General features: G+C 36.9%; 1 protein-coding gene across 13 annotated transcripts in view; it reads left to right on the top strand.

Annotated features, from left to right (window-relative positions):
• LOC124185974 (leucine-rich repeat-containing protein 24-like) overlaps window positions 1–12,967 on the top strand; it is a 126,022-nt gene that overhangs the window by 18,521 nt on the left and 94,534 nt on the right. For 8 of the 13 annotated variants that reach the window (XM_046577244.1, XM_046577246.1, XM_046577243.1 and 5 more), the window contains one exon: window positions 9,414–9,489. The exons of 3 other annotated variants lie outside the window; for them this stretch is intronic. The gene's annotated coding sequence lies outside the window, so the exon portion shown is untranslated. Of the gene's footprint in view, window positions 1–6,009; window positions 6,039–6,229; window positions 6,353–9,413; window positions 9,490–12,967 lie in introns of those variants that run through there. 2 more of the 13 variants (XM_046577254.1, XM_046577252.1) reach the window with 2 other exon arrangements.

Below are 12,967 nucleotides of genomic sequence, written 5' to 3'. Positions count from 1 at the left end.
CAGGAAATCAATTTTTAAATACATTTATTACAGGGCTGTGAAACACGATATAAAAAGCGATAGAAAAAAAGAGGCAAACCGGATAAACTGGGTATAAATAATGTGAATTGAATACAGTACGAAGGATTTAGGAAATATTTTCATAGCATGATGTACATGCAACAATTAAAATCTTGTTACGTTGAGTGTTTTCACAACGATTTGAAATCACCAACGCAGAACATGATTGCAAAATTATTTGTCAGGGTTTTGAAATATAGTTTTGATGCGTTTAAAATATAGTTGAAAAACTTTTCCGTTCAACTACTTTGGATACGTTACGTGAAAGTTTGATTTCATTACATATGAAGTATAAAAAACCGTTTTTGGAGTAATACCAGTTTATCAAATTCGAGCAATTTTCTAAAATTAGAGACGTATTTCTAACGTATTGATTACTCTGGCCAAGTGTCGTTTGTAAATGTTGTTAAAAGTGATTATTTATATATTAAAATTTTTCCATCCTGATAATCCTCGGTACGCGCCAACGCGATAATAAATCATCAAATATTTTCTCATTGTCGAGAAATTTCCCGCATATGCATACACGCTGCGCGTTTAAATAATATCCTTTTGTTTTTCAAACATACGATTAAATTCCACGAGTTTCCGGACGGGGGAGCACCTCTCGCTTGAGCATCCACATGTGGCAGATAAATCATAAAAGGGGTGAGGCTTATTACCAGTTACAGGACAGCTGGCTCATTTACCTCGGAGCTGTTTTTGCACCCGGAGTTACACCCACATATAGGGCATTCCGTGCCAACTCTCCGAGCCCGTGACCCCAACCAATTTACATTTACTATCATATAAATACTAATTTTTCTTGAAGACGCTTGTCCGTTATTATTATTTTTTGAAAAAAAAGGTAACGTTTTCGAGATAATTTAAATAACTAATCGACGTACAAAAAATATAAAAAAATTGATTATTCTTCAAATTCATTCCTGGTTTTCGGAGGAAGGCTGATCGTAAAGAAAAGTATTAGAAAAATCTAAATTGGACGGTGTCACGAGCTCGCTGAATTGGCATGGAATGCCCCATGTGCATTAATACGTTCCAGAGTCTGGGAAAGTGAGGCTGTTTCGCAAATATATATACATATATATGATTTTTTTTTTCCTCCTCATTTTTTACCCTTCGCTCTTCCCATTCCCTCCAGCAGGTTTTTTGCCAAATTTATCACCCGACGAGGGTATAACGACGAAGAAGAGAAAGAGTGGAGTGGGAGGGGGCGGGGGAGGGGGAGGGGGGAGGGGGGGAGAGAAATTTTTTGAACGCCGTTCTCTCGCGCTCTGAGAATAATGGTGGTTTCGTGCGCAATGAGGCGGGAGCTCACGGCGCCGATGCTTTTTCGGGAAAACAAGGCTCGTTAATTCATGAGCAAGAGTCACGGGGCGAATCCTCCTCCCCCCCCCCCCCCCCCCCCCCACCACCCCCTTCCACTTTTCATCCCCCGCGGGATGAGGGTGGACGGTGGGTGACCTCTCCTTCTCGGATTTAGAATCCCGGCCGCGGTTCCGTGTCTTTCGCGGCGGGTGGATGAAAGAGATTAGATCGAGGTCCGCTCTGCCGGGCATGGGCAGCCAGAAAACCGAGCGCGGACTCGGAAGGGTTGGGCAGGGATTTATCCAACGTATTATAGGCGCCGCCCAACCCATAATCCTCGTATATATACGAGACGGCGACGAAACTTTTCCACGATTTGACTCTTTCCCTTTCTACTTCTACCCTCTGTACTTCGTTTCTCTTTCTTCGTCGGTGGTTGTCCTTCGAGAGGACCTTCTCAAGGATGTCCCGGGAGGGAGGGATAGACGTCCTCGAAGAGATATCCTGCGACTGGGTATGAAAGTAAAAAAAAAAAAAGAGAGGACAACGAAAGGCGGGCTTCCCTTTCGATGTAATATATGGAATGTACAGTCGGGGGGAATATTTAGTTGGAACAAAAACCTAACTATGGGCAAGGGTTTTAACCCTTTGGAAACCCCGTTTTGTTAGTGCAGTATTTTTTCATCTGCAATAGAAATTAAATGTTTTATAGTTTTGAATTGTGCTTTTCTATGCGTCTGCCAATAAGAATTTACGGTTTGCAAATGTCAAATTCATCGCGTATCGTAAATAAACAATATTTGATCATAGAAGTTGAAAAACTTAAACATTTTACCACTACGGACGATATCGCAAAAATAGAAAGAAACATAAAATACTATAATCCAAATCTTGGTTCTCATCCATGTTAAATGTAATGAATAATAAATTTTCTCGGGAACTTGGACAGAATTGATCAGATTCAATTTATCAAAATTTGCAACGTTTCGTTGGTTTTATTTATTTTCCAACTTCATCAGGCAAGCTGTAACAGATGTACATAAACTTTAAAATTAAGTTGCATAAAACAACTTTACCTTTTTTCTAAACTTTTCCAAGTTTACCTTGGAAGTTGAGAATAACGGGAAGTTGCCTTTTTTGGACATACTAATAGAAAGATCAGAAGATGGTGATCTTATAACTTCTTGGTTCAAGAAACCGTACAGCTCAGGAAGAATTTTGAATTTTAATTCCAATCATCCATTGAGCCAGAAATTGGGGGTTGCAAAAGGGTTTTTGAACAGAGCCATGCGCTTGAGTCATGTGAACAAGACCAAGGAAAGTATTCGCATGGTTAGAAAATTACTGTCATCTAACAATTATCCAAACAAGGTCATCAGCAAGTGTGAGAAAATTGTGTCCGAGAGGATTAAAAACAACATCAGGAGCAACAATGTCAACAAGAATTGGTCGTTTAGCAGATTTCCCTACATAAAAGGCTTGTCACCAAGACTGGGATCTTTATTCAGGCACACCAACTGCAAGTTGGTATTCTATAATGTATTCAAGGTTAAGGATCTATTTTCCCGGCTAAAAGACAAAGTGAAGAAAGAAGATAGATCTGGCCTAGTATACAGGATTCCGTGCTCGTGTGGGAAATGGTACGTTGGACAAACCAGGCAAAAATTAAAAACCAGAGTGAGACAACACAAACTTGACTGCAGACCTGAGAAGTTCATAAAAAACAACAAAACAGCATTAGCGGAACATCACTTTGTTGAAGATGGTCATAACTTTCAGTTCGATGATGTGGAGATTTTAGATCTGGAGAAAAATTACATAAAGAGAAACCTAAGTGAAATGATTTTTATTAAGGCGATGAATTGTGTCAATTTTAGATCCGACACGCAAAATCTTAGTACAATTTACAGTGACCTGATAAATGAGGTCAAGGATTTAGTGAAGTCATAGTAAATATTTTTATTTTACTTAGAGGTTGAACTTTCGCGCACAATATAAACAGTACTAGTCATAGACAACAGAGTCATGTTGACAATACAGATAATGCGACCTCCACACGTACTATCACACTGTGTGAGAGCAGTACAGTCTGTGATTTAAGAGTCACTACGTTTGACATGTGTATTTGTCCATCATCATATTTGTCCATTTTATTTTATTCAAATTAATTTATTGGCACAATGAGTTTATAATTTTATCAAAAAAACAAAAATGTATGTATCTGTCTAGTCTTATTTAAACATAATTTTGACTGGATGTTATGGACCAGAGGATTTTAACGACGATTTAACCTCAAAAGTAAATATTTTGCAATTTTGTTTAGTTTATTATTTCTGAATTTGTAACTTACATGTATCAGGTCTATTGTTTTATGCAACTTAATTTTAAAGTTTATGTACATCTGTTACAGCTTGCCTGATGAAGTTGGAAAATAAATAAAACCAACGAAACGTTGCAAATTTTGATAAATTGAATCTGATCAATTCTGTCCAAGTTCCCGAGAAAATTTATTATTCATAAAATACTATTTCTTTGCATGAAAATGTTGTTTTTTCAGCATGGTTGCTGTAAGAACAAGACGAAGTTATAAGCAAAATTTTTCGATACATGAGCACAGTATTTTATTGACTTAGAGGAATCTTCTTTTTTTGACCAACGAAAAAGTACATGTAATGTGAAAAACGAACTGAATAAGTATCGACAAGTTCCCAACTTTATATAATTAATAATCATGACCTTCAACTTTCGGTAAAATTTCAGTCGACCCAAACAAATAAATGTCTTTACGTTTAGTTTTTTTATCATAGATAATATTTGTTCCCGTTTTACACCAATAACATCAACGCCAGAACGTGTGTGGGGTCCATGGGGACCCCGACGAAGTTTATCGACTTATGACTGCGTAACGAATGGCGAAAAAAGCGAGCCAACGTGAATGGTAGTTTTATTGGAAAGCTGCCGGAAGGTACTGAAAATGTCAACATCGGAAAACATTTTTTGTAGCACTGGCGGGAAAAATAAAAGTCCCGGGGTCTCACCTAAACTGTTCGCGTCAAATCTGATTGAAAAAAAGTCCCTGTGACCCAAATAAGAATTTTGAAACACGGAATTGTTGAAAAAAAAAAAAACGTTCCAGAAATCACATTATTCGTACTCTACTCTTTCTTCTATTTCTCTCTTTTATTTAAAATAAAAAATCTTTTCGAAATTTGTCTGATTCCGAAATATGTTACAAACACCTAATTTATCTGACTGAGACAGTTTTTTTCTTAGGCTCGTCTGTTGTTTATAAAAAAAAAGAAAAAAGATGAAGAAAAAATGTCACTGTATGTGTACAGTTACGTAATCGTTGTAATCGATAGACGATAAATTCACGATTCGGTGAAAAAACATTGTTTATATACAAAAATGTAAACTCAAACGATTTTTACAGAAAAATTCGCACACGGAAAAAAATTAGTAGATTGGCAGAAAATCATGTATTAATGCACTTTCTCTTTTATTGTAAAAATTCAGTAATAACAAAAAATGTTCCCCGTATCACGAGAACTTTTTCAGTTATATGTGTAATGCGATTAAAGGTTCAGTGATAGTTTTTGGAACCTTTGCTTTAACCTTTTTTCGTCTCGTGACTTTTTTGACCAGACTGTACGTCCCACGCGCCCTTAAGACGTGTACCTATATATTTACATACGTATGAATTTATGTATATATTATATACACGTAAGGGAAAAAAGAGGTTTCGTAATACACTTTTGAGTTTTAAACAATGGGATATACAGCGACTCGCGGTATTACGGGAGCCGAAAATAATTCCAACGGTTTCAGAGGAGAGCCGAGCAACCCTTGCCCTCCGGGGAGTCGAGGAAATGGGAGCTCTACGCTGTACGTGCTTGCAGGGTGATGTTGCGAACCCCCTTCGTCGCCATGGAAAAACGGCGTTGGCCGAGAGAAAAGAAGCCGCAAAAAGTGTAATGGCAGATATGCGCGCATAGCGGGGTTCGGAATCGAAGTTTTCCAAGTAGCCAGAAGTTTGTCCCTGCAGACTATGAGACTTAAAAGTTAGCGACGTTATTTTAATGATTCGTGTTTCGGAAAATCCCGATATTTCGTAATTTTAGGAATCTCTGAAATGCAGTTCATTATAACAAGGAAAATTTAATGCTTGTGCAAGAATGAATTGACGTCAAAGCTTTATTTAACTAGAAAAGTAGAGTAAACCTCACAAACTAATTTTGCGTTGCAATAACCAAAAAAGGATCGACGATAGCGCAAAACGGTTACCCGTACCTCATTTTTCGTTATTCCAACAATATTCAAACATTTTTTTTCACGACACCTGTTTTACTGAATTTTTTTAGTTACTGTAACAAACGAAAGTCTTGTCATTGTGAGTGAAAGAGACGACAATACGAAGTAATTCTGCAGGGCGAGTGGGTTTCTATAATCCCGTGGGCCAACCGAGCGCATGGTTTTAATGGTCACGGGACCGGATGAGATATCCCGCCATTATTCTCGGCACTATTTAGCCAAGTGACGACCGTCTTAGGGGTGGAAAAAATCGAACGAGGCGATGAAAAAGGCGAATCCTGGTCTCACCCTGGTCTCGGGACGCGGCGGACACTGGACAGTGACAAAGTGAACCGGACTCGGGACTATTAATCTCCGAGGTAAAGAGAGACGGCTGATTGTGAACCTGCAACCCCTGGCCCGGTGGTCACGTCAATGTCTCAGTCTCGTCATCTACACGTCCGGCGTAATTTCATTTTCCCCTTCGTCCCCGTTATTCCCCGAGGAAGATTAGTGCTCGTGGCTTGATTATTACGTGCCACGGGGAAAAATTCACAACCACAATAATTAATATTATAATATATTTTTATTGTATATTGTGTGTTTGATTACGAGCCAACCGGGACGCGGGATTAGCGAGTCGGAGAATTCCAATTATCCAGCATCGTGTCCTGAAATGATTAACTGGGTTCAGGTGGGATAATAGTACATTATGTAACAAGGGAATAAAGTCGAATTTTATTCCCGTGTTACATATAAGACTTTATTTTCAACTCAACTCTAGCCGCAATATTTATTTCAAAATTGGGACTTTTATATTAGGCTCGTATTTCACGCTTGTTTGGATTGGCGGGAAATATGATCTCATATTTCCCGCAAATGCGTTTTAGAGAATAATATGCCACTATTGTCCCGCCTTTGAGGTCAAAATAGTCAACTTTATGTTTGAGCAGGGAATAAGATTTTGTGAGCAGGGAATAAGATTTTGGTCTTTTCTCATTTGCAAAATTTTGACGTCGACAATTACTGCTGTTAATTGTTGATAGAAAAAGTTAAAATGGTTTTTTTTCATCACCGTTGTACATATAGGTGGTTAAATTTTGGTTATTATATTGAAATATTTTGCAAATGTACCATATTTTATTGATGAATGATGGCATGTATTGTGACATAATCTTCCGTTTATCATCACGACCAGATTGTGATCAAATCTTGCATTCAGAGAATACACCAGAATTCTTACTTCAACAATGTCCTTTTTACTCGTCCTGAAATTGATCAGTGAATTTGTGCCAAATGGTTAAAAAATCAATTATACACATGTTGATACTCGTTTGAAAGTCTACATCGTAATGTACCAGAAATTTCGATCGATATTCATAATGATTCTAATAATATAAGGTCTCGAAAAATAAATGAGAAGCTTGAAAAGTTCTTCAAAAGCACGACGTGTTGAACTGAGTCAGGTTAAATATTGTGCTGACCAATGATTTTCCCTCGCCATTTTTGATTCGCTTCAGGATTTTTTATACGGTTCTCCAATCGCAGAAAACACTCGTGATATTTTTTTTTTTATATATTTTTTCATCCGTTGCAACCGTCAATTTTTGATAATTATTCAGACCCAATTCAAAATCGAACTTTTTCAATAAATTGAAATGAACTCTCTGAAATTTGCGAAATCTCAACGGCAACTCTTTCTTATTGAAAATGACGACTGTTTTTTCTTTCCTCTTTTACTGTAGAATCTTATCATAAACTTCAGCGAAGGTGCGGAAGCTCGTTAAACTAAATTTAACTGATCCTGAGGGACTACAAACTCGCGATTAATTATATTTGGTCCAACTCGATTCAAGGAACGAAACACTCGTCTGATAAACCAAGTTTTCAATTAGTCCAAGCCCGCTAGATATTCACCTCAGACTACGCGGGTCCTGCATGGATTTCCATGAAACTTTTCGCAATCTCTTCGAAATCGAATTAGAATCAAAGTTTATCACTTGAGAAAACCTGATTCTTATTCATTGAAAATTTGTATTCGTGACTTTTTTTCGATTTCAAAACAAAAGCATGTGTTCTCAGGTGATAAACTTTACTTGTATTTGCATTACAAAGTGATTTCGACTGACTGCATTCAATTCCTTTTGCGATCCACGTATTCCGATATTTCGACGTTTAATTTGTAGTTGTAGAATGGCATATATACGTACATATATTATGAGGCATTCCCCGTAAAAATTTGCAACTCATGTGCCTCACCCTCTTCGATTTTAATAATTTTTTAGTATCATGTATCAACTGACCCAAAAGGGTCTCGGTATTTTTTCAGATATTTTTTACCCACCAGTGAACTTTAGAACAAAAATTAAAAACCAGTTCCGAGAACGCTATTTATAAGAATATGAAAATATTTACACTGTTTTGAGATTTAAAATATGATTTTCAAGCATGACACGATACTGGGATCTCAATATTTACTATTCTCTTCGCAAGTTATTAGTTTCTTTCCATATCGGAATTGTTTCTGCTTTTTTTATTTTTCAAATGTCTCGATCTACGTAGACTGCAGAATCACATTATTTTCATGATTTCGTGATCTATTTAGATCAGGGTATAGAAAATAAAAATTAAAACATAAAAAAAACTCCAATCCCAACATGGAAAAACTAAAAACTTACTAGAAGTAAGTCGGATTTTTAAAAATGGCGTTTTCGAAATTGGTTTTCCAATTTTTTCAAAATTTCACCAGTGGCTACAAAAATCTGAAAAAAATTTCGAGACTATTTTGGGTCAGTTGCAGCATCGTGTTAAACAATTTTCGAAATCGAAGGGGGTGAGGTATATATATGGGGCATTCCACGTCAAATTTGTAACCTATGTACATTGTATATGGGCCATTCCACGTCAAATGTAATCCATATACTTCACGGCCGTACATATATATGCGGCATTCCCTATATAACATAATAGGTATGAGCCAATTATTAAGCGGGCATAATTTTTCTGTGCGAAATTGTTCGTGAAGTGTACGGGAGGGGTGGAAACGATCCAGTTCAGTTCCGTCCCTTTCGCGAAGTATCAAACGAGTCCTTAAGATCAGCCGTCAAAGTAGGTACGGTAATTATTTTTAGATGTAACGAGGGTCCCGAAAAGCCTCCTTGCTGAGGCTTTCGTCCCTCACGATTTGCAGTTCACCCGCAGCTTACGTTACATCCCGAACTCTTCCCTAAGGAATTTCCCATTCAGCCGAAGTGTACTATCCAAAGTGAGGAAACTGACAAAGCGTCACGTGTTTCCTTTGGAGCTCTGCAGGATGTGCCTGACGCTAACCGACCACTAGAATATTATTCCATTTTACAGATAATACCGAGCATCTTGTGCATGACGAATATTTATGACGAATCAATCAATTTTTTTTAAAAAACTGAAAACAAGCAGTTACGATTTCTAGAGAATTGAAGTTGAAGTCTTTAACATCGACGTTGACGTTTCTACTGATTACAGACCAAACGTAAAATATTTGAAAATTTTCAGAAGCTCGTAAAATTCCACTCACTTTGTAAAACAAATCATTCAAATTCGTGAAATTCCTTCCACAGTAACGAACTGATTGAAATTTGACGATTTGAAAGAACGATATCTCCGGACTGAAATTTGAACAACTGTCTTTCAGTCGATGAAAATTTTGTCTTAGAAATTTACGAAATATGAGTTCATTTGAATATGTCACAGAAAAGCATATATTTCATTTTCAGATGATTCGGAAGTTTGCTTCGTAGACGCCTGCACGGTTCCGTATCGATCCAGCCTTCCACAGATGCTGCAATCACGGTGAGATGGATTTCGTAATGATAATTTTGAGACTTGTCAAAATTTACAATCACTCCAAAGTTGCGAGAAATTATCCGTAACATGTATACCGGACGGAATATATTCGCGGCATCGCGTTTTTGGCCCAGGCGAAGTCGGCTTACATTATTTGAAAACCCATTAGACGTAGAACCAATTAATATTGATCCGTACGAAAATCGACTCGAGTGCGCCTGTCCTTGCAAGGAGCGATGGTCGCTGGCTCTGCAATTTCGAGGCAAATTGCCAGGCGAGCGTTTCTGTCAAAGGCGAATTTCCCAGCTTCTAGAAAGCGGACCATCGCATCTTCCTTGCCAAAATGAACCTCGAAGCGATGTTATGACTAGGTATAATAATTGGGCTACGGTTTCAGTTTCCTGAGATAATTTAAATATCGATATGCAAGTCACTGAATCACTGACGAAATTTTTGGAAGGGATCGAATCGCGTGGTAACAGTTATTACTTTTGTCGTTAACGCCGCAAAAACTGCAACAATAAATAATCCAGAACTCAATTTTGGTTATCAAGATATGATACAGGTTTTTAATTTTAATCATCTTTGGTGATATGAGAAAATTATTGGTTTCGATCGAGATTCACTTTTTCTAATATCCGAAGAACAGGTTTTAGAGGAATTTCGATCCGTCCGACAAACTCAATGGAAGAATTTGAAACTTGCAGGATTTTGCGATCAAATGATGGGCGTTAAAAATTTCACCTTGCCATTGGTAAAAAAAAATTGTGATCATTTTTTAAGCTAAATTACAATCACATGAATGAGATCGAAAGCTTTTCCTGAATGGACTTGATATTGCAGACGAGTCAAACGAATCTGTTGAATACAGCTTGTAATGTTTGTTTTCTACCAAACGACAGACATAATAAACAAATTTCTTTTCTTGCCCGAAATTGAGCAGTAATTATTTTTATTAATTTCAAGTTTAACCAGTTGTAAACATAATATGGAATACCAACTTCAGATATGTGAGCAAAATTATTCATCCATCCGTTCAATAATCCGACACTTATTCAAGGTATAAATTATCGATGAAAAGGGTGTATCCGTTTAAAACTGTGCTTCTAAATTGTCTTTCTTTGTAAAAATTGTCTCTCTCTCTCTCTCTTTCTCTCTCTCTCTGCATTTATTGACCGAAGTTTTCTTAACATTCTAACTCAACTGTTATCTTCACGCTGTGCATCTCATGAGCGGACGGTGTTAAAAGTTTGGCGATGTGTTCGTTGCAGCCTGATGAACTCCGGTCAGAGGTTTCGGTGATCCATGGATCGATTTTCGTCGTATACGTAAATTATTGGTTCCCACTACCGGTCCACTGTGAGGATCTCCTGTTCCGTTGTCGACTTGTCCGAGAGATGGAGTGTTTTCAATAAGACCGGTGTAATTGGCATAGGTCACGTGACGGATACTAGGAGACAATTTCCTTTTAGTCATGGGTCCGACTCTAGGCGGGAATACATGAATCATTACAAGCTGCTTCTAAACGTTGAAAATTTGAAGCAACGGGCAGGCTTATAACGCGTGGAATTAAAGCGTCGAGTAAATATGATGAAAAATATGAAGCTGGGTCTAAAAAATGAAAACAAATCGTCTTGAATAGACAAGAAGTCTCATAAGGCAGCAACAGCTTACGGTAAATCAGTCGCCGAATGGAGAAAAAAAAGCTCCGAAAGAAAGTGGCAGACAATTTTCTTCGGTACATGACGCTGGACGTTTTCACGGTCACTTCAGCAGCATGCAGAAAATGGTTTAACGTAGAGGGTATAGGTATAAGACAAGGGTTGGCAGGGTCGAGTTCGACTCAAATGTGTTTGCCCGTTCTTAGAATCGTTCAATTATGTAGACACGGGACTCTGAGTCAGCTGTTCTTGATGAGGAACAATAAAACAGGAGCTTTTATGAGATTAGTTGAGCTGAAACTGAGATGCAGTGTCAATTAAGAAAATATACAGCGCCGCGTTTACTTAACACGAGTATTTTCCGCAGTGGTAAAAGCCTTTCGTTTGAACTAACTCGTGTCCAAAATTTAGCAGACCATTACAAACAAAATATACTTTAATTTTGATAAGCCAAATCCTTGAAAGTCTTTTTTAAATTGCCCAATAACGATGATTTTTTTTAGCCTGAAGTTTCGTCACGTTAACGTTAGTAATTAACTTCAGCTTGATTATAACGTCAGAAATTTTTCGTTTCATTTCACTGGCTTGCAACAATTTTGTCCCAATGAATGAAAGAACCTGACGAATTGAATCTTTGATTGAAAAGAGAAAGAAAAAAATTCTGTTTCTACAAAACGTCTTACTTCTAAATTTTGAACACGTTTTCAGAACAGTAGAAAAACTGCGTGAAATACTGACACGAATATTTGAAAGTTCGTACACGTGCCATCAAGTTTTCGCAAAGTATTACCGAGTGAAATATAAAAATATGAATATAAATATTAAAGTCAATTTCCTCTTTCTTTCAATTTATTACGTGATCAATACCATTTTCACCGATGCTTATTCTTTTACAATCGTCGTAAAACTTTCATTGAAACATCTGTTGAAGTAAAGTGGAAATTTTTGACGAAGAGAAAACAAACTTTCGGCCATTATGCGACTGGCGTTATAAATACAAATCGTCAATAAAACCGCGTCGTCGAAATAACGTTATCCGACGAAAGAAAAACGCGTCTTGAATATTTGACAACATCAACACAAAATTGTCCCTAGATTTCATAAATATTATGATAATACGGTGATTGATTTTAATATTGATTTTTAGTATACAGTTTATGTATAAAATTTTCTCGAAAATGATTACACAGTTGATTAGGTAACGATTCTGATATGATGAAATTATATTTTACCATTTTCTAACCGATGTATTAAATACATCGTATATTTTCACAATTTCTCTGTGGCAGATTACGTTTTTCTATCCGATTAACCGATACTCACTCTAATAAGCTTTCAACCAATGGTCAATTCTCAAAAGCTCAAAAAATTTGCTTGCCCAGAAATACGAAAGACAAACAACGACTGAACACAATTTTTTAGTCTGACAAATTTATATTCTCTTGATATTTAGTTACATTCGTTTGCTATGAAAACTATTTTCACACTGAATAAATCAATTTTCTGTAATTCAATTTGTAGTAGATTTATACTAAAGCTCTGCGATCAATCAATCGATTAATCGGTTAATCAGCCAAACTTTTTCAATTAATCGTTAGACTTCGATGGATTGTTTTTTATAAATCATAGTCCGTAGACAGCTAAAAATTGCCCCCTCCGCCACGGCAGCATTTCATTTTTCTAAATGTGCGTACGAATATCGAACGCGTTAATAAATCATTCTAATATAAAATTTTCAAAAAACACTTTTTGCTTATGTACATTATCCGATAGTATAGACGAGATATTGTAAGTGGACAATTTGTATGAAAATTCCATACTCG

Source organism: Neodiprion fabricii, chromosome 7 (genome assembly GCF_021155785.1).
Source record: "Neodiprion fabricii isolate iyNeoFabr1 chromosome 7, iyNeoFabr1.1, whole genome shotgun sequence".
Lineage (NCBI taxonomy): Eukaryota > Metazoa > Arthropoda > Insecta > Hymenoptera > Diprionidae > Neodiprion > Neodiprion fabricii.
This window is presented reverse-complemented; position numbering and strand designations above follow the sequence as displayed.